We start from the raw sequence: 19,321 nt of genomic DNA on the forward strand, positions 1-19,321 counted from the left end.
AAAAACAATGTCAGCAGAGGGATGCACTGTATTATTCCAAGAATCCACTTGGTGAAGCCAGTAAGACACTCCATTAATTTTCAGGGGGTTATCTTAGTGCAAGGAAGGCAAAGGAGTCTAATTTTTATTTTTAAATGCTTACATATTTAACTTTATATTACTAAAGACTTTAATTAGAAAACAATAAAACTGGAGACTGTCCTTCTGTCCTAGGAGTAGATGGGGCCAGAGGTGCTCTGAGTTAGCTGCCATAGAGAAGATCGGAGGACTTGGTTCCTAGATAATTCCGGAAGTGACATCCCGAGGTACCTTTCCATACCATAGAGCTGGAAGGGGTTGTTTTCAGGGGTCCAGGAACTCCTATACCTAGAAAGGAAAGCTAGCCGTGACCAACTGGGAGGGGGACCAGGGCATGTGGCTGGATTAGAACTGGCCACAAAGGTCATATCTGGCCTGGTCTCCTGACCTCCTGACTCCAGTGTCTGAGTATCTGCTGCGACCCCTGCCAGCATCCACGATGCATGCAAGAGAAAGAGTGCTGTGTGAAGGCTTCGCAGCAGAAGAGAGGCCCAGAAGTGGAGCTTCAGGAAGAAGCTTGATCCCCAGGGCCACTGGAGTCTGAGGACCAGTAAATGGAGAGCCATGAGAATCCAGGTAAGTTGGATTCTGTGGTCCCTCAATCAACACCAATGCTTTCCCACCAGGCCACAGAACCATCTTTCGTGACTCCGGGGTGCCTGGATTCCTGCCCCTTGTCCTACACTCCCATCATAGAATGATAGGCTAGTGTTTTAGGTTCCTAAGTGTTCTTTCAATAGGAACATTGAGATCCTTGGAGCCCTGTTTTGTCTCATGTCTTCAGCTAGCTGTTTTTGAGCTCCCCTTTTGTGCCCCATATCATGCTCGGGTTCCAAGGGTACCATGCTTCGTGGTACCCCTGTTTTTTTTCACATGGGTGGGCCTCCAAACCCTGGGTCTGGAAGTTGTAGTGAATGAGGGAAGGACTGGGAAGGGGACTCTGAGGTCACATGATAAGATTTGGAAAAGGTGGGCTGGACTATCTATGTTTTTATTCACTTTTAAATGTTGGCAACATGGTTTCTCTCTCTCTCTCTCTCTCTCTCTCTCTCTCTCTCTCTCTCTCTCTCTCTCTCTCTCTCTCTCTCCCCCCGTCCCCCTCCCCCTCCCCCTCCCCCTCCTCCTCCCCGCCCCTTTCCCTCTCCCTCTCCCCCTTCCCCTCCTTCCTTCCCTCCCTCCCTCCCTCCCTCCCTCCCTCCCTCCCTCCCTCCCTCCCTCCCTCCCTTTCTTTACCAAAAATCATAAGTGAGTCGAAAACTATGAGGAGATAGCAATGGATGGTAGAGAAACAGTTGAATGGAGACTATGAAAGACTTATGTTTAATGTGAGACACAGGACTCTGCTATCCATCACTAGGGAATAAAAATATTTAGGGGGCACACTCTTAGACTAGGTTGAGAGCATTAGTGAAATTTCATTTTTGAAGACTCACATCTCTCACACTGACACTCAGCCTGAGAGAAGCCTATTTCACATCCCTGTTGATCCAGTCAGCTCCAGAATATAAGCTCTAGGAAAGAACTCGAGCAACACTGACAGAAAACAGGACTGACAAGTACCTGCTCAGGCTCTTTCAGTGTGAGTCAAGATCTAGGCAGGGTGAAGAGACCATCTTGCAATGCAGGGAAAGGGGAGAGAAAACATAAAATCCCCCCCCCCAAGGCAATGATAACCATACATTTGGCAATTCCACTGGGATCTAATACTTGTAAATTTTGTCCTGCCTGTCTCACGTGACCCCTAAGAAGCAAATGACCATTTTTTAAGGTGCTTCTCTGCCATTCAGTATTCCTCAGGTGAGAATTCTTTGTTTGGTTCTGAGCCCCATTTTTTAATGGGGTTATTTGATTTTCTGGAGTCCACCATCTTGAGTTCTTTATATATATTGGATATTAGTCCCCTATCTGATTTAGGAGAGGTAAAGATCCTTTCCCAATCTGTTGGTGGCCTTTTTGTCTTATTGGCAGTGTCTTTTGCCTTGCAGAAGCTTAAAGTTTCATGAGGTTCCATTTGTCAATTCACGATCTTACAGCAAAAGCCATTGCTGTTCTATTCAGGAATTTTTCCCCTGTGCCCATATCTTCAAGGCATTTCCCCACTTTCTTCTCTATAAGTTTCAGTGTTTCTGGTTTTATGTGGAGTTCCTTGATCCACTTAGATCTGACCTTAGTACAAGGAGATAGAAATGGATCAATTCACATTCTTCTACATGATAACAACCAGTTGTGCCAGCATAATTTGTTGAAAATGCTGTCTTTCTTCCACTGGATGGTTTTAGCTCCCTTGTCAAAGATCAAGTGACCAGAGGTGTGTGGGTTCATTTCTGGGTCTTCAATTTTATTCCATTGGACTACTTGTCTGTCACTATACCAGTACCAAGCAGTTTTTATCACAATTGCTCTGTAGTAAAGCTTTATGTCAGGCATGGTGATTCCACCAGAGGTACTTTTATCCTTGAGAAGAGTTTTTGCTATCCTAGGTTTTTTGTTATTCCAGATGAATTTGCAGATTGCTCTTTCTAATTGGTTGAAGAATTGAGTTGGAATTTTGATGGGGATTGCATTGAATCTGTAGATTGCTTTTGGAAAGATAGCCATTTTTACAGTGTTGATCCTGCCAATCCATGAGCATGGGAGATCTTTCCATTTTCTGAGATCTTCTGGTTTAGAGGCAAATAGTATATAAACTGAGCCCCTACTTTGGTTCAAAGACAAGGATGGGCAGACATATCCTGTGCCTAGTACATGGATCATGATCCTGTTAGTCACTCACCAGTAGAATTGATTTTCTTTAGTCAACTCCTTGTACTTGTACAAGGCTTCACTAATGTCCTGAGGCATTCTCTTCAGGTCAGTCATCACCTGATCATGTTGCATGTTGAGCATGAATGTCCTAATTTTGATTCTGTGGGAGGGCATGGCCCAAGGAGCAAATAATCCCATGAACTATGGATACAAGGATCATGTTAATTCAAGCTGAATCATGGACTACCCCAACACATATATACCACAACATTGCTCCATGTTACCAGTTCCACTTGGAGCTTATTAAACTTATTACTCTTTGCCTGGGGTCAGTAGAGGCAGGGAAGTAAAGGCAGGGATTTGACCTACTTTATCTCCCCGAAGGGGCATGAAAGAATAGACTAGCACTCCAAGAACTTTCCAGGAACCTGTGCTGTAGTCCTGGGTCCACCTACATATCTGTTTGTAGACAAGGAATTGTCAATCCTTGCTTCTATTGCTACATAAACTCCCAAAGGACATAATCAGTATCTACAGGATACTACATTTCCGGTGTGCACCTAAGGTGAGCACAGAGCTCATATGCTGTGCTGCTCAAAGTGAGGCTCCCTCTGTCTTCACTATTTTTGGCTGGAAACTGTGTCAAGCAAAATCTCAGGCCCCAGCATACCACACAGACACTCCAGCTCTTAAGTGGAACACATACACACACACACACACACACACACACACACACACACTGACACCCCCCCCCCATAATCAAACACAATCAGAATGCCAAATGAACACACATTATCTGATAGTATAGTGAATAGAATGTGATAAAAGCAGTGATGAGCTATGGCCAATCCAGTTATACTGAGAGACAGTATGTGGGACCAGGCCCCTCCAGCTGTTGACATTACCAGTTGAACACAAATTATTTCCAAGTCAACTGCAAACATGATTGGCCATAAACACAGTGTACTTTGCATCTCCCCAAAACTTATACCTGTATAGGATTCTTACATGGCAGGATTAGGGCTCACACACTACAACCCTAAAGCCCAGACTGTAATTCATACCACAGGCTCTGATTTACCTTTGGAGAAATCAAATTGACTGAGTCCCATTTCACTCCTATCTGAACTTGAAGTTCTGTGTCGAAAATCCATTCAGCAAAATGAATTTGGATGTGTGGACAGCCTGGTGTTTTAGCCTCCTGTGATATGAGGGAAACTGAGGTTAACAGAGAGGGCCCAAGACAGTCAGCAAGGAACTGGGCATAATGACTACCTGTTGTTCAAATCCTTGTTAGTGTAATTGGCTAGGATTCCCTGGAGTTCATCTCTCTCATTTTTGATCCCTTTGAGCTTCTCCATCCTCTTGATTCTCTGATCCTGCTTATTGGTGGTGGAGGGTTGGGGTGATGCCTTTCCAACAGACCATGTAGGTTGATAAACACTATTAAACTCATAGAGATAATAGGGCAGGGAATGGTGACAACATGCTTTTCCTTTTCTTTGGGTCTCTTGTGAGATTATTCATTTGTTGTATTTTCTTGGGTATGTTTACACTTATTCTGTTTGAATTTTGCTTCTAGTATCCTCTGTAGTGCTGGAGTAGTGGAAAGATATTGTTTGAATTTGTTTTTGTTGCATTATATCTTAGTTTCTCCAACTATGGTCATAAAGAGTTTTCTGGGTATAGTAGCCAGGGCTGGCATTTGTATTCTCTTAGAGTTTGCAAGACATTTGTCCAAGATCTTCTAGATATTATCATTTCTGGTGGCAAGTCTGATGTAATTCTCATAGGTCTTCCTTTGTATGTTATTTGACTTTTTTTCCCTTAGAGCTTGTAATATTTTCTTTTTTTATTCTGTACATTTATACTTTTGTTTAATATGTGACAGGATGATTTTCTGTATTGGTCGAATCGATTTGGTGTGTTGTAGGTTTCTTGCAAACTTAAGGCCATCTCTGTCTTTAGGTTAAGGACTTTTAAAAATGATATTGTTGAAGATGTTTTCTGGGTCTTTGAATTGTTAAGTCTCACCCACTTCTTTTTCTATTATTCTTAGTTTTGTTCTTTTTATTGTGTCCTGTATTTGCTAGATGTTTTGAGTTAGGAGTTTTTTACTCTTTGTATTTTCTTTGAGTGACTTTGTAATATCATTTATGGTATTTCCTTTGCCTGTAATTCTCTTTTCTAAGTTCTTTTGGTGAGGCTTGTATCTGTAGATCCTGATCTATTTTGTAGATTGTCCTTCTCCAGGGTTGCCCCATTTGTGATTTTTATAACTTTATTTTTACTTTTTCTTTATTGATTTTCTTATGTATTTCCATTCCAAATGTTATCCTCCTTCTCAGTTCCCCCTCCAAAAACCCCATCCCCTCCACTTCTAGCTTTGCCTTTATGTATGAGGGTGCTCCTATACCCCCTCCTCCCCACACTCCTGCCTCAGTGCCCTAGCATTGCCCAACCCTGGATCATCATGCCTGTACAGGACCAAGGGCATTCCCTCCCATTGATGCCAGATAAGGCATTCTTCTGCTACGTATCCAGCTGGAACTCTGGATATCCCCTCATGTACTATGTGCTTAGTGGTTTAGTGCATGTGAGTTTTGCGAGGCTCTGTTTGGTTGAATTTGTTGTTCTCCTTATGGAGTTGCAATTCCCTTCTGTTCCTTCAGTCCTTGTCCTAACTTCACAATCTGGGTCCCCTTGCTCGGTCTCATGTTTGGCTGCATGCATAGCATTTCAAGAGAGACCAAATACCAAAGTTGCAGTTATGAAGTAGCATTTCAATAATTACATGGTATGGGGGCGGGAGTATCACCAAAACATGAAGAAGTACATAAAAGATTTGCTGCAGCATTAGGAAGGTTGAGGACCATTGCTACATACTGATATACTGAATCGTCTCCTGATTACCCATAATCCTAACTTGATACAAATGTTATCTATCAATGTTACACTGTGTTTAGGGAAAAGCAACAAAAATGTTCCTGCACCTGTGGGGGAAAAAAAAAAAAGGAGAGAGAGAAGAGAGAGAGAGAAACTTGCCAGGCTCCTGACAGCATCAGATTTCTTGACATCAGCAATAGTGACTGGGTTTGGTGTCTCCAGATGGAATGGATCCCAAGTTGGGGCAGTCTTTAGATGGCCTTTCCTTCAAGCTCTGCTCCTCTCTTTATCCCTGCATTTACTTTTGAGAGAAGGAATTCTGGATTAATACTTTTGAGGTGGCTACATCCTTCGAAGGTTTCCATGCTTATCCAATAAATATGGTCTGTATAGTTCCTACTTCTTCTTTGTTTGGTATTCGGCTAATGTCCTTCATGTTGGGTTCTGGGAATCTCTTGGGTCCCTGGCATCTGAGACTTTATAGTGGTTACACACAGTTCCCCCTCCCCAGTGGCTACAGACCTCATTTCAAATGACTTTCACTCTGTACTTCTTCCCGGTCTCCTCCCATGTCTGAACCAGAACCCCCTTTACCTCCTACTCTTCTCTCCCTCCCAGATCCTTCTCTCCTCCTACTTCCAAACATTCTTTTCTTCCCCCTTCTGAGTAGAACTGTAGCATTCACACTTTGGTGTGATCTTCCTTCTTCTTCGGTTTCCCATAGTCTGTTAGTTGTATCGTGAGGATTCCATGCATTTTTTGAACAATTTCCACTTATCAATAACTACATACCATCTATATCCTTTTGTGACTAGGATACCACACTGAGGATGATATTTCAACTTCCAAACATTGGCCTTTGACTTTCATGAAGTAATGTTTTTAAAGCTGAGTAGTACTTCTGTACAATGTACCATATTTTCTGTATCCATTCCTCTGTTGAGGGACATCTGGGTTGTTTTCGCATCTGGTCTTATAAGGTTGCTATGAAAGTAGTGGTGCATGTGTCCTTTTAATATATTGGAGAATTTTTGGGTGTATGTACTATGGTGGTATAACTGTATTTGTGTTAGAACTATTTCCAACTTTCTCAGGAATTGCCAGATTGATCTCCAAAGTGGTTTTTCCAACTTGCTGTCCCAGCAGGAATGGAGGAATGTTCTTTTTTCACATTCTTGCCAGAATCCCCTGTCAGCTGACTTTTGTTCTTTGCCCATCTGAGTGCTGTGAAGTGGAATTTTAGGGTCATTTTGATTTGCATTTCCCTGATGACTAAAGATATTGAACATTTCTTTAAGTACATCTCAACCATTCAAGATTCCTCAGTTGAGAATTTTCTGTTTAGCTCTGTACCCTATTCTTTAATAGGGTTATTAAGATCTCTGGAGTGTAACTTCTTGAGTTCTTGGTATTTTTTGGATATTAGCCCTCTATCAGACGTAGGGTTGGTACAGATGTTTTCCCAATATGTGTGTGCAATTTTGTCCTTTAGACAGCATCCTTTGCCTTACAAAGCTTTTCAATTTTATGGGGTCCCATTTGACAATGTTTTTTATCTTACAGCATGAGCCATTGGTGTCCTGTACAGCAACATTTCCCCTTTGCCAATATGTTTGAGGTTCTCTACTGCTCTCTCTTGTATTAGATCCAGTGTATCTTGTTTTATGTGGAGGTCCTTGAGTGACTTGGACTTGAGCTTTGTACAAGGAGATAAGAATAGATCAATTTGCATTCTTCTATATGCATACTGCCAGTTGAACAAGCACCAATTGTTGAAAATGCTGTCTTTTATCCACTGGATGGTTTTGGCTCCTTTGACAAAGATCAAGTACCATATGAGTGTAGGTCCATTTCTAGGTCTTCAATTCCATTCCATCGGTCTACTTGTCTGTCTATACCAGTACCATGCCATTTTTATCACTATTGCCCTGTGGTATATTTTGACATCAGGGATGGTGATTTCCCCAGCCATTCTTTTATTGTTAAGAATAGTTTTTGCTATACTGTGGTTTCTGTTATTCCAGATAAATTTGAGAATTGCTTTTTCTATCTCTGTGAGGAAATGAGTTAGAATTGTGATGGGGATTGCATTGAATTCGTAGATTATTTTGGCGAGATGGACCTTTTTTACTATATTAATCCTGCTCATTAATGACCATGGGAGATCTTTCCATATTCTATGGTCTTCTTTGATTTCTTTGTTCAGAGACTTAATGTTCTTGTCATTCAGATCTTTCCCTTGATTTGTTAGAGTCACACCAAGATATTGTTTGTGACTATTGTGAAGTATGTTGTTTTTTAAAATTTCTTCCTCAACCTAATTACCCTTTGAGTAGAGGAAAGTTCCTGGATTTTTTTGAGTTAATTTTATATCCATTGACTTTGCTGAAGTGGTTTATCATCTGTACGAGTTCTCTCCTGGATTTTTTTGGGCTCACTTATGTGTAATATCCCATACTCCTCAAATTGTAGTGTCTTGAATTCCTCCCTCCCAATTTGTATCACTTTGATCTGCTTTTTTTTGCCTGATTGCTCTGGGTAAAATGTCAAGAACTATGTTGAATACATAGAGGAAGAGGGGGAAGTCTTTCCTTGTCTCTGATTTTAAGGGGACGGCTTCAAATTTTTATCCATATATTTTGATGTTGGCAACTGGATTGCTCTATGTTGCTCTTATTATATTCAGATATAGACCGTGATTTCTGATCCCTCCAGTGCATTGAACTTGAAGTTGTATTGTATTTTGTCAAACACTTTTTCAGCATCTGATGAGATTATCCAATATATTTTAAGTTATTTTATATAATGGATTACATTGATGGATTTCCATATATTGAATCATTCCTGCATCTGTGGGATGATACAGCATCTAAAGAGATGATCAAGTAATACTTTCTTAAATTTATTACATAGTATATTACTTTGATGAATTCCAAAACATTGAATCATTCTTACATCCTATGCATGATGCCTATTGGATCATGGTGAATGATCATTTGCATGTGTTATTAGATTCAGTTTCCAAGAAGTTATTGAGTATTTTTGCATCAATATTTGTTATGGTTTTTATACGCTCAGCCCATTGAGTGGCAATATAAGAAGGTGTGGCCAAGTTGGAGTATAGGGTGTGGTCAAGACCCTCACCCTAGCTGCCTGGACATTAATGTTCTATTAGCAGCCTTCACATGAACAAGTAGGAATTTCAGCTTCTCCTGTACCATGCCTTTCTGGATGTGTCCATGTGGCCACCTTGTTAGTACTTGACTGATCCTCTTAACCTGTAAGGCATCCCCATTGAATTGTAGGAGAAGCTGCAGTGCAGCCAGACTTGGAGGAGTCCCAAAACCCTCCTGGTACAACTAGTCATGGAGTTTGTTCAGCAGTCATCCGTCTGCAGGAATCAGGGCGTTATTCAGAGTCACACCTCTTATCTAAAGCTTTGGAGAACCACCTGTCTGAGGGCCAGAAGCTCTTGTGGGTATCGGCTGATGCAGAGTTAGAAACAGCTCTATAAGTACTCAGCCTGATACACAGAGTCCTAAGAGGAGAAACAGCAAATACAGAGGTCTGAAGGAAAGGACAAAGTACCCAAAAAATGAGTATCCAAGGCTGTATCCTCAGATTAGAAAAGAGAACAGAAAAAATGGAGAGGGAACCCAGTAAGTGGCAATGGGGAGAATGGAGGCCAGGTGTTCCTGGTGGTCATGAACTGCAGAGAGTTCACAGCAAATTTTAATGTGGATTATGAAAGTAGAAAATGTTCCCTTTGTTTTATTACATTCACCTTGTTTGGGCAGATAATCCATGCAGGAAGGCTGAGCAAGTGCTAAGAAAGAAAGTTGATCTCAGAGAAACAGGAGGACTGGGGTTCTCTAGTGTAGTATACTGTAGTGTGGTGTGGGGCAGTGTGTTGTGGTGAAGTGTAGTGTTTACTCGTGTAGTGTTTGCTGCTTGGTATACATGAGGCCCTGGGCTCCCTCTCCAGTTTAGCCCACTTAGAGAAGCTGAAGTTAGAATATCAGTTGGCAGATTTTAGGAGGGTGATGGTGGCCTGGGAGATGCAATCTCAGCTAACAAGGGATTACCTCTTCTATAGAAATAGAGTAGATGAGATAGTTCTTGTAGAGACCTGAGTAGAAGGAAGGAGATGGGGATTGTTAGATAACAGATGTCAAATTACAATAAGAACAAAGAAATTAATTCTAGTACTTAACATTGTAGAAGGGAAAGTTCAGTTCCCAGAAACATATTATATTTGATGGAGAATTAAAGTAAAAAGAGTTCCAAGCCTCCAAATGAGAAGATCTGACATGGTGGACAAATGAAAAGACGCTTCATAAAAAGCATCTTAGGAGAGAAACAGTTTGTTTAGCTTACAGTTTCATGTGACTGCCCAGTATTGCAGGAAGTCGTGACAGCTGGTGCTTGAGAGTACTGGTCACATCACTCTGACCTTCCAATTCAGAGACAAATGAACACAGATATGCGCACTAGCTCGCTTGAGTTCTTACTTGTGTTCAGCTCAATTCTCCACCTTTATGCATTCGGGGCCTCTTCCTTGTCTAGGGAATATTGCCTCTGAGAGTGGGCTGTGGTTTTTGATATCAATTAATTTGACTAGGAGAACTAACCCAAAAGATATGCCCACAGGCCACCCAGGGAAATATCCCTTGTTGAGACTCTCCTCCCAGATTCACTCCAGGTTGTTTCCAACTGACAATTAAAGCTAACCCTCCCAAACTTGGTTACAGCAAGTCCTTGTTTAAGAAAAACATTTCTATACTACAGGTGAGCTGTTCCTTCGAAATAAACCAGAAACTAGGTAAGAGGTTTTATATTCTGACTATTTTGGTGAAAGTATTTTAAAACCCAACCCCCAGATTCTCCATAATCCATAATTTGTTTGCAAAAGAGTATTTAGCCACTTTAAATCTATCTGATGAGATGAATATTTTCAGGGTCGTATGGTAATGGTCATTATACCTAGGAGAAGAAAATTAAAGAGTGTGGAACAGCTTCTACCACAATACCAACCAACAAGAAAACATTAGGTCAAAATGAAAATGGGAGTTGAAAGCTCCCAATGAAAAGAAATGATAAATAATTTGATAGTTGTACATTGTATTCTTATATTGAATCTTCACAAAGGATAAAGTTGCATGTCAATTGAAAATCTTTAACATTGCCAACAAACTTGCTAGACAAACACCAAAGTGATCTTGGTTAAAACATATTTTCCTATATCCAGTGCAGATATATAAAGAAGACATGTTCCCACAGTGGACAGCCAAAGTTGATCTCAGAGAAACAGGAGGACTGGGGTTATCTAGTGTAGTATACTATAGTGTGGTGTGGTGCGGTGTGCTGTGGTGAAGTGTAGTGTATTGTCCTGTAGTGTTTGCTGCTTGGTGTGCCTGAGGCCCTGGGCTCCCTCTCCAGTTTAGCCCACTTAGAGAAGCTGAAATTAGAATATCAGTTGCCAGATTTTAGGAGGGTGATGGTGGACTGGGATTTGCAATCTCAGCTATCAAGGGATTATCTCTTCTATAGAAATTTGGTGGGTTGCAATGGGCCAAATATCTCCAAGTAACTGCTAAAGAGTAATAGATATGTTCTCAAGAAAATAATGAGATAGATGCCTGAATTGATGGCTGTGCCAGATACCATCTTCTTCAGCAATATGGTCTGACCATTGACTTCCAGAAAGGGAGGAAGAGCAATGGAAGCAGTCTTTAATGATTGGGGAGTGTGTATGAGACTCAGTGATGAGCAACTCCAAACAAGATAAAGCAAACCTGGCCCTGGGCTTTTCATTGGGTAGTATATTATGTTCAGGGAAGGAATTGTCAGAGCATAATAGGGTATTTTCATTTAAACCTCCTTTATATGGGTTTGTGTATTATAAAGCTTCTTAAATTGTAGGCTTACAGGTGGCCTTTCAAAAGTCTGCAGTCAGTTATCCCACCTCCATACTACTTCCTTGTCTTAGTGTTGTTTTGCTTTCTGGTCTGCAGCACAGGTGTGGGAAACCAACTGGGCAGACCAAATGCAGACATGGTAGATTGTATGTATCTTAAGCCCACTGTCTGGTATTGACCTTGATTGAAATGCAATTACACTACTTAGGGTGTGGAAGAATGTAGCCTTGGGCATGGGAGATCGAAGCTGGGGTTCCCTGACACCTTGGAGTCCATTTGACATTGAAAACCACAGGCAAGAGTAGAGAGTGGAGGTTCTGAATTCCATGGGCCTATGTTAAGGAGTCTGGGGACATGGACCCAGGAAATCCTGGACATCCAGACAGTGCTGAGTTGCAGGGAGTTTATAGCAGGTTAGAGCCTGCTGGCCTGCAAGGAGACCAGGCCAAGGGGTTCTCAGAATCTTGGACATGCAGGTACTGCTAGAAGTCACAGAGGAGCTGAGCATGTAGGAGGCCAGCAGGCTGAGAACTAGCCCTGAAAACAGGGAATGGGAAATTCTGTATTAGCTCAGAAGTGACTAGTCCAGGAGAATTAAGGGGCCTTCTGTTGGAGACTTAGATGGCATGGCTCTGTAGGCAAAGGCTTTTTCTTCGTATAACCCACAGTTGATTTGATGAGAGAGACAGTCCTTGGTTCTAAACTGTTTATTGATTGTTTTTCATGGAAATGAAAGCATAACATATCTTGAGGTTAGACTAGAAGTTAAGTACCTTCTGAGGAAGGAATGTCCGGGAAGGGAAGCTTATTGACTGAACCCTACCATCTTCTAGGTACCTCATTAGTAGGGGGAACCTTATTCTGTTCTAAATGACCACAGGCCATGTTCCTATGTAGAGGTTTTGGTCCCATGAAAGAGGCCTGGTAGGAAGCAGGTGACACTTTTGCCATCTACTGTGGGTCTGTGACTTCCAACCCACTCAACTTTACCAAATTATGGACATGGTGGTCTACTGCCCCAGGTCTTTGAGTTTTATTGATGTGAGGAGACACCAGGACCAAGGCCACTTTTCATTGGCACTGGATTATAGGTTCAGAGGCTCAGTCCATTGATTTCCAGGCAGGAACCATGGCAGCATCTAGGCAGACATTACTTTGGAGAAGAAGCTAAGAGCTCTACATCTTATTCTGAAGGCACCAAGAAGACTGTCTAACTGGTGTTTAGTAGGAGGGTCTCAAAGCCCACCCTCCACACTGACACACTGTTTCTAACAAGGCCACAACTCCTAAAGGTACCACTCCTATGATCAAGCATATTCAAGCCACCACACTCCTCTGCAATCTCCCAAGATACTTACCTCACTCTGTCCTACTGTTTTCCTTTTTTCTCCTTCACAAATTATGTGTTCTATTATTTTCTTGAAATATCCTCCTATAACCCAACACTAGTGCATTACCTTCTATGGATACTGCAGTTTAAATACACATCTCTAGACATTCAAAGTTACCATCAACATAAGACACATCATGTGGTATTTGTCTTTTTGGGTCTGGGTTATATCACTCAGAAAGATTATTCATGTCTCCATCCATTAACCTGTAAACGTCATTTATATTGTCACAGTTCATTACCATTTTGTATATGAACCATATATTCATTATCTTCCATCAGTTATATTTACGTCTGGGTTGTTTTGATGTCCTGCCTATTGTGAATAAATCAGTAAGGAACATGAGCACACCCAGGTCTCTGTCTTAGGATAATGCCTTTGGCTATATGCCCTGGAATAGTGTCTGAGTCTGTGTTCTCTTGCTAGAAAGAGTCACCAGGACCATGATAGGTCCCTTTAAGGAGAGCATTTAAATGGGGGCCTGCTTACCATTTCAGAACTTTAGTACATTTTTGTCTTGACAGAATCATGCACAGGCAGACATGGTGTTGGAGAAGTAGCTGAGAGTTCTGTATCTGGATCTGCAGGAAGCAGGGATACTGGCCCTGAGCTGGGCTTTTGAAACTTTAAAGCCCACCCCCACAGAAGGCCACAGCTCCAAATTCGATCAAATAGTGCTATACCCTGTTGACCAAGTATTCAAAACTATGAGCCTATAAGGGTTCTTCTCATTCACACCACCACAAATAGTACAGCTGGTTCATATAGAAGATCTATCTCTAGCAATGTTTTGCAGAACATTTCTCCTGTTTTTCATAATGACTGTACAGGTGAATATATGTTCTCTTACCCCACACTCATGCCAACAGTTGTGGTCCTTAGTCTACTGGTAATAGCCATTCTGACTGCAGTAAGATACAAGGTTAAAACTATTTTAATTTGCATTTTCCTATGAGGAAGGATATTAAATATTTAAATACATATCTATGATCCATTTCTTTCTCTTCCTTGAAGATTCTGTTCAGTTCGACAGAACATCAGAAGGGATTGTGTTTGAGACCGGGACTCTCTAGTTACCCCTGCTGTCCCAGAATCTAGTACATAGACCAGGCTGTCCAGAGGCTCATGCAGTTCTTCTTGCCTCTGCCTTCTGACTGCTGGGATTACAGGTGTGCACTACCATGTACAGCCATAGAACATTTTGAAATGTTTAAATTTATAATGTTTTAATATTTAACAGGCAGGTTTCCTGGTGTTTGGTTTTAAACACCATCCGATTGTCTAGAAATGAACTCTCTGTCATATGTACACTTGGTGAAGATCCTCTCCCATCTTGTAGCTGATCTTTGCATTGATTAAGTTTTTCTTTTGCTTTCTTATTCACTGTTTTATTGCTAGGGCACATCTTGACCAGGATAACGTATAAAGAAAATATTCAATTGGGGTTGGCCAACAATATAAAAGGGTGATTCAGGATTGTCAAGGTGGGGAACTTGGCAGTAGGCAGGCAGGCATGCATACAGGCATCATGGAACTAGAGGAGTAGATGAACTTGCATCTGATACATATAGAGGAGGCAGAGGAAAGAGATAGATAGATACAGATTGACAGACAAACAGAAAGACTGAGGCAGAGACAGAGACATTGTAGACTGAGATATAGAGAAAAAGAGAGAGAAACATAGTGAGATCAACAGAGACAGAGAGATAGTGACAAAGACAGGGACAAAGACAGAGGCAGGGATTGGCATGAGCTTTTGAAACCTCAATGCTAACCTCCATTGTCACAACTCCTCCAGCAAGTCCATATCTACTACTCCTTTGTAAAACAGTTCTATGAAGTAGGTATCAAACCTTCAATTATGAAATGACCTTTGAAGGTCATTTTAATCCCAATCACTTCATTTATAATTCAGAAGATTTTAAATACTCACAGTGAATATTTTTGTTTCCTGGGATGTATTAGAGAAATACTGTTGTGTTTCTAATTTGTTTGTCCAACGTGGTCATCCACAGGAGAGTACATTATGACTGTAGCTAAATTTTTGACTATAGAGATAGAGCATGGATACTTTTTCCATCCTGACATTGGGATCCACATAGTTTGACACATTATCCACAACAAAAGCTCAATTTTCTGTGGAGCTCTGGCTGGCTGGGCACTACTTATGAAGCCTAAACAACATGATATTTGAAGAGTCCCATTCCTGCCTGAAACTTCTAGTGTTACAGGACTATGTATGAACCACACATAAATGCAGAATGTCCTTATAATAGAAATAATTAGAGATGATGTTTTATCCATAACAATACACTAATTTTATTCAATAACATCTTAATGTGGGGAGTCAGTTTATAAAAGATATAGACTTAGCAAAAAATACAAATTAGTTATAGTAACAAAAAGATAATGAATATATAATGAAACTTCAAATGAAAACACAGGAAAACCAAAGACCCCAAAAAATCAAAACTCTAACCAAAAACCAAACAAAATAATTAAGCTAAGCATCATTCTCTTGCTGCAGATGTTCAGCACAGACCCACAGCCTGTTGCTGGCCTTGGTGAAATAGTGCAAAGCAGTCACTGATGGTAATAATCTGTTGAAGATGAATAAAGGCATGCCTCATTGGGGTGGGTGTTCTGCTGATGGACTAGTCCTTCAAGGCTAACATGAGAGATGTTAAAGATGTTACCTCAAAGTTTTTCAAATTCACTTGACTGATCACTATGAAATAATTCTTGATGACCCAACAGGACCGGCCAAAATTGGCATTCTCAGAGTCCTGCTGTATGCCCAGCAGATCTTGATGTATCTCAGTACTTCTCTGAAGCCTTCCAAACAGGCAGTCTTGCTGGACCAGAGGCTAGACAAAATAAAGGCCTCATTACCCATAGCAAACCAAAATAGAAGAAAATGCAGCCCAAGATTGCCATGGTTACAAGGATTAGATGCAATGGTGGTTAATTTGCTTTGTACATCCAGTGCTCCTGGTGAACTGTTGTGTCGGAGCAAGATCTTGACCTGGTCTCTGACCTGTTTGAGCTTCTGCAGAATATTTCAGACCTATGGGAGGAAGAGAAAAAAGCCTGGTGAGATCTTGCCATGTCAGCGATCCAGGAAACATCAGCTTTACTCATCAGGATAATCCAGTATGACCTTTCATCTGAGATCTTTCCTGTATCTCCATAGGAGAAGGGTCAGAGAGCACCTGGGCCTGGATGTTTTTTTCAAATGTATAATATTGCTTGACACTGAATTGTGAACTACACACTGTGCTGGAATTAAAGTAAAACACCACATTTCTCCAATAGTCTAAATATTTTTTATATTTAAAAATAAGTGTATATCAGGGTCTGAATCTATTATTGAACAGAGGCAATCTAGGGAGCCTAGCAAACTTTGAAGTGAAGGCTGTTATTATTTCTGGAGTGCTGAATCCTTCCTTGGCTCTCTTTGTGAACCCCTATATCTGGGAATCCCCAGAGAAACCATCTCACAGGAAATTCATGCACACTGAAAGGATACTGTAATCAGCAAGAGTGTACTTCATGGAATTCTTCCCAAGAGTAAGCATTGAACTCTAAAGGGGATACTCATGAAGGAAAAAAAAAAAGACAAAAACAAAACCCAATAGCCCTGCTATGTGTATGGCTCCTTAGATACTGCCATCCTGTACGAGTACTTCATCTCAGAGACATGTAAAGGACGCTGCATCTTTTCGGCCAAGCCATGAGACACATGCACACACATATACATACACAATAAAATTGGAGCCTGCCCTTCTGTCCTAGGAGAGGACAGGCTCAAACCCCTCTGGATGAGTTGCCATATAGCAGAACAGAGGGCCTGGTTCCTAGATAATTCAGGAAGTGGCATCCTGAGGCACCTCTCCATACCATAGAGCCTAAAGATGTTGCATTCAGGGGTCCAGGATCTCCTCTGCCTAGAGTGGCAAGCTAGAGGTGGCCGACTGGTATTGGGAAGAGAGGGCATGGCTGAAATCCAATTTCTTCAAAAGAGGGTAACTCCACAGAAAGTCTTGGAAATGATCACAGAAGTGTAAAACTGGATGAGACATAGGAGAGAGCCTGGATAAGGTGCAGGATGGTTACATAGGCTTGACTGTCTTTATGATTACACATTAGGGCATTCTGCCCATGATGCTTCATTCATCCTACCTGCTGCTGCGTAGTATAGTGGTCTTTGATCTTCTGGCTGCCTTCTTTACATAGTATTTTTGTTGTTATGTTGTATTCTGCCAATGCAGTCTGATCCCTTAGCAGCTGTCTGTTCTCACTCCTCAACATCCTGACTTTGTGCTGGATGAGCTTAGATTCAATCAGGAGGTGGCAGTTCCTAAAGCTGAGCCACAAACAAAACCTGGTGATTCCAGGCAGCATCCATCCATCTTCCTCCCATTCCTCCAAGCACCATTCCTTCATCATGGGCCCTGATCCCCAGACAGCCACAGACAAGTATCCAGATTGGTCATAGAGGGAGATCAAATACAGAGGACTGCCACTTTCCAGAAGACCCAAGGTACTTTTGAAAACCCTGACACGAACAGGGACTCATGTATGTATTAGAAAAGAACATGGGGTCTATATGTGCTTATAAGTCTGTGGTATTAAAAAACCACCTGTAGGTATAGGGCAAAATTCTCTAGGAGTGAAGAGACCCAAGCATCACACTATCTTTCTATGTTTCTCCTGGAAACCCCATCTATGAATCTACTTTCAGAGCCCACGAGGCCCAAGATTGATTGATATCTCCATCATGGTGGAAACGTTTCGATCTTGAGGATACTTAGTTGGAAAGGACAGTGGCTTGAGGGGCTCCCAGACTCTTCACCCTTGGTCAAAATGAGTCTAAGATGTTAAAATCTTAGTGCCTTGTTTGAAGGAGGCAGACTTCCTGTTTAGAGACTAAGAGTATAGGACCTAAGCCCCCACGTTAGTTCAAAGACAAGGATTGTCAGACATATCCTGGGCCTATTTCTTGGGTCATGACCCTGTTAGTCACTCACCAGTAGAACTGATTTTCTTTAGTCAACTCCTTGCACTTGGATAAGGCCTCACTGATGTCCCTGGGCATTCTCTTCAGGTCAGTCATCACCTGGTCATGTTGCATCTCAAGCATATATGTCTCAAAGTTGATCCTGTGGGAGGGCATGGCCCAAGCAACAAATTGTCCCATGAACTAAGGATACAAGGATCATTTCAATTCAAGGTGAATCATGCACTTCCCCACCACATATATGCCACTGGACCTAGCTCCTTGTTACCTGTTTAACTTGGTGCTTATTAAACTTATTGCTCTTCAGCTTGGGCCAGTAAGCCCAGGGAAGAAAAGGCAGGGTGCTGATCTGCTTCAGCTCCCTGAAGGGGTTTGAAAGAATAGACTGACTCTCCCAGAACTTTCCAGGAATCTGTGTCAAAGGCCTGGGTCCACGCTAAATCTGTATGATTCTCCTCCTGGTTTCGACATGGAATAGTCAATCCTTGGCTCTATTGCTACATAAATTCCCAAAGGACATAATCATATCTACAGGGAAAAGTCTTTATAACAAACCAGGAGATTCCAATGTGCATCCATGGTGAGCACAGAGGTCAAGTCCTCTGCTACTCATAATGAACCTCCCTGGCTTCCTCACTGCTATTGCCTGGAAATGGAGTCAGGCAAAACTCAATGATATATTACATGACACAGACTCTCTAGATCTTAAGCTGCACACACAGGAACACACACACACACACAGGAAAACACACATCCACAAACACACACACAAGCTCACATGCACGCAGTATCTCTCTGAGTCTGTGTCTCTGTCTCTCTCTCTCTCTCTTTTACACACACACACACACACACACACACTCACACACACACACACACACACACACTTACACTCAATCAGAATGCCAAATAAATAAATTGATTTGGCTTTATCTGAGAGTATAATGAACAAAATTTGAGAAAAGCCATTATGAACTGTAGCTAACCCAGTCATACTGAGAGGCAGTATGTGGGACAGGCCTCTCCAGCTGTTGAGAGGACCAATTGTTCCCAAATTACTGCCTGGTCAATTATGGAAAGGATTGGCTATAAACAAACATTACCTAGCAACTCCCACAAACCAACACCTGTGTAAGCTTTTTAAATGGCAGGATGAGAGCTCACACATTACTACCTTCATCCCCAGACTGTGATTCATGCCACAGGCTCTGAATAACTTTTGGAGGAATCAAAATGTCTGTGACCCCATATCACTCCTATCTGAACTTGAAGTTCTGTGTCGACAA

General features: G+C 41.6%; 1 long non-coding RNA gene across 1 annotated transcript in view; it reads left to right on the plus strand.

The window, feature by feature from the left end:
- The first annotated feature begins 332 nt into the window (after nt 1-332).
- LOC147001691 (uncharacterized) overlaps nt 333-19,321 on the plus strand; it is a 44,416-nt gene continuing 25,427 nt past the window's right edge. Inside the window, exon 1 of the long non-coding RNA XR_015044615.1 lies at nt 333-654. This is a non-coding gene — a long non-coding RNA (uncharacterized LOC147001691). The remainder of the gene's footprint in view (nt 655-19,321) is intronic.

This window comes from Mus caroli, unplaced genomic scaffold, assembly GCF_978045245.1.
Source record: "Mus caroli unplaced genomic scaffold, Mus_caroli_1 scaffold_12, whole genome shotgun sequence".
Classification (NCBI taxonomy): Eukaryota; Metazoa; Chordata; class Mammalia; order Rodentia; family Muridae; genus Mus; species Mus caroli.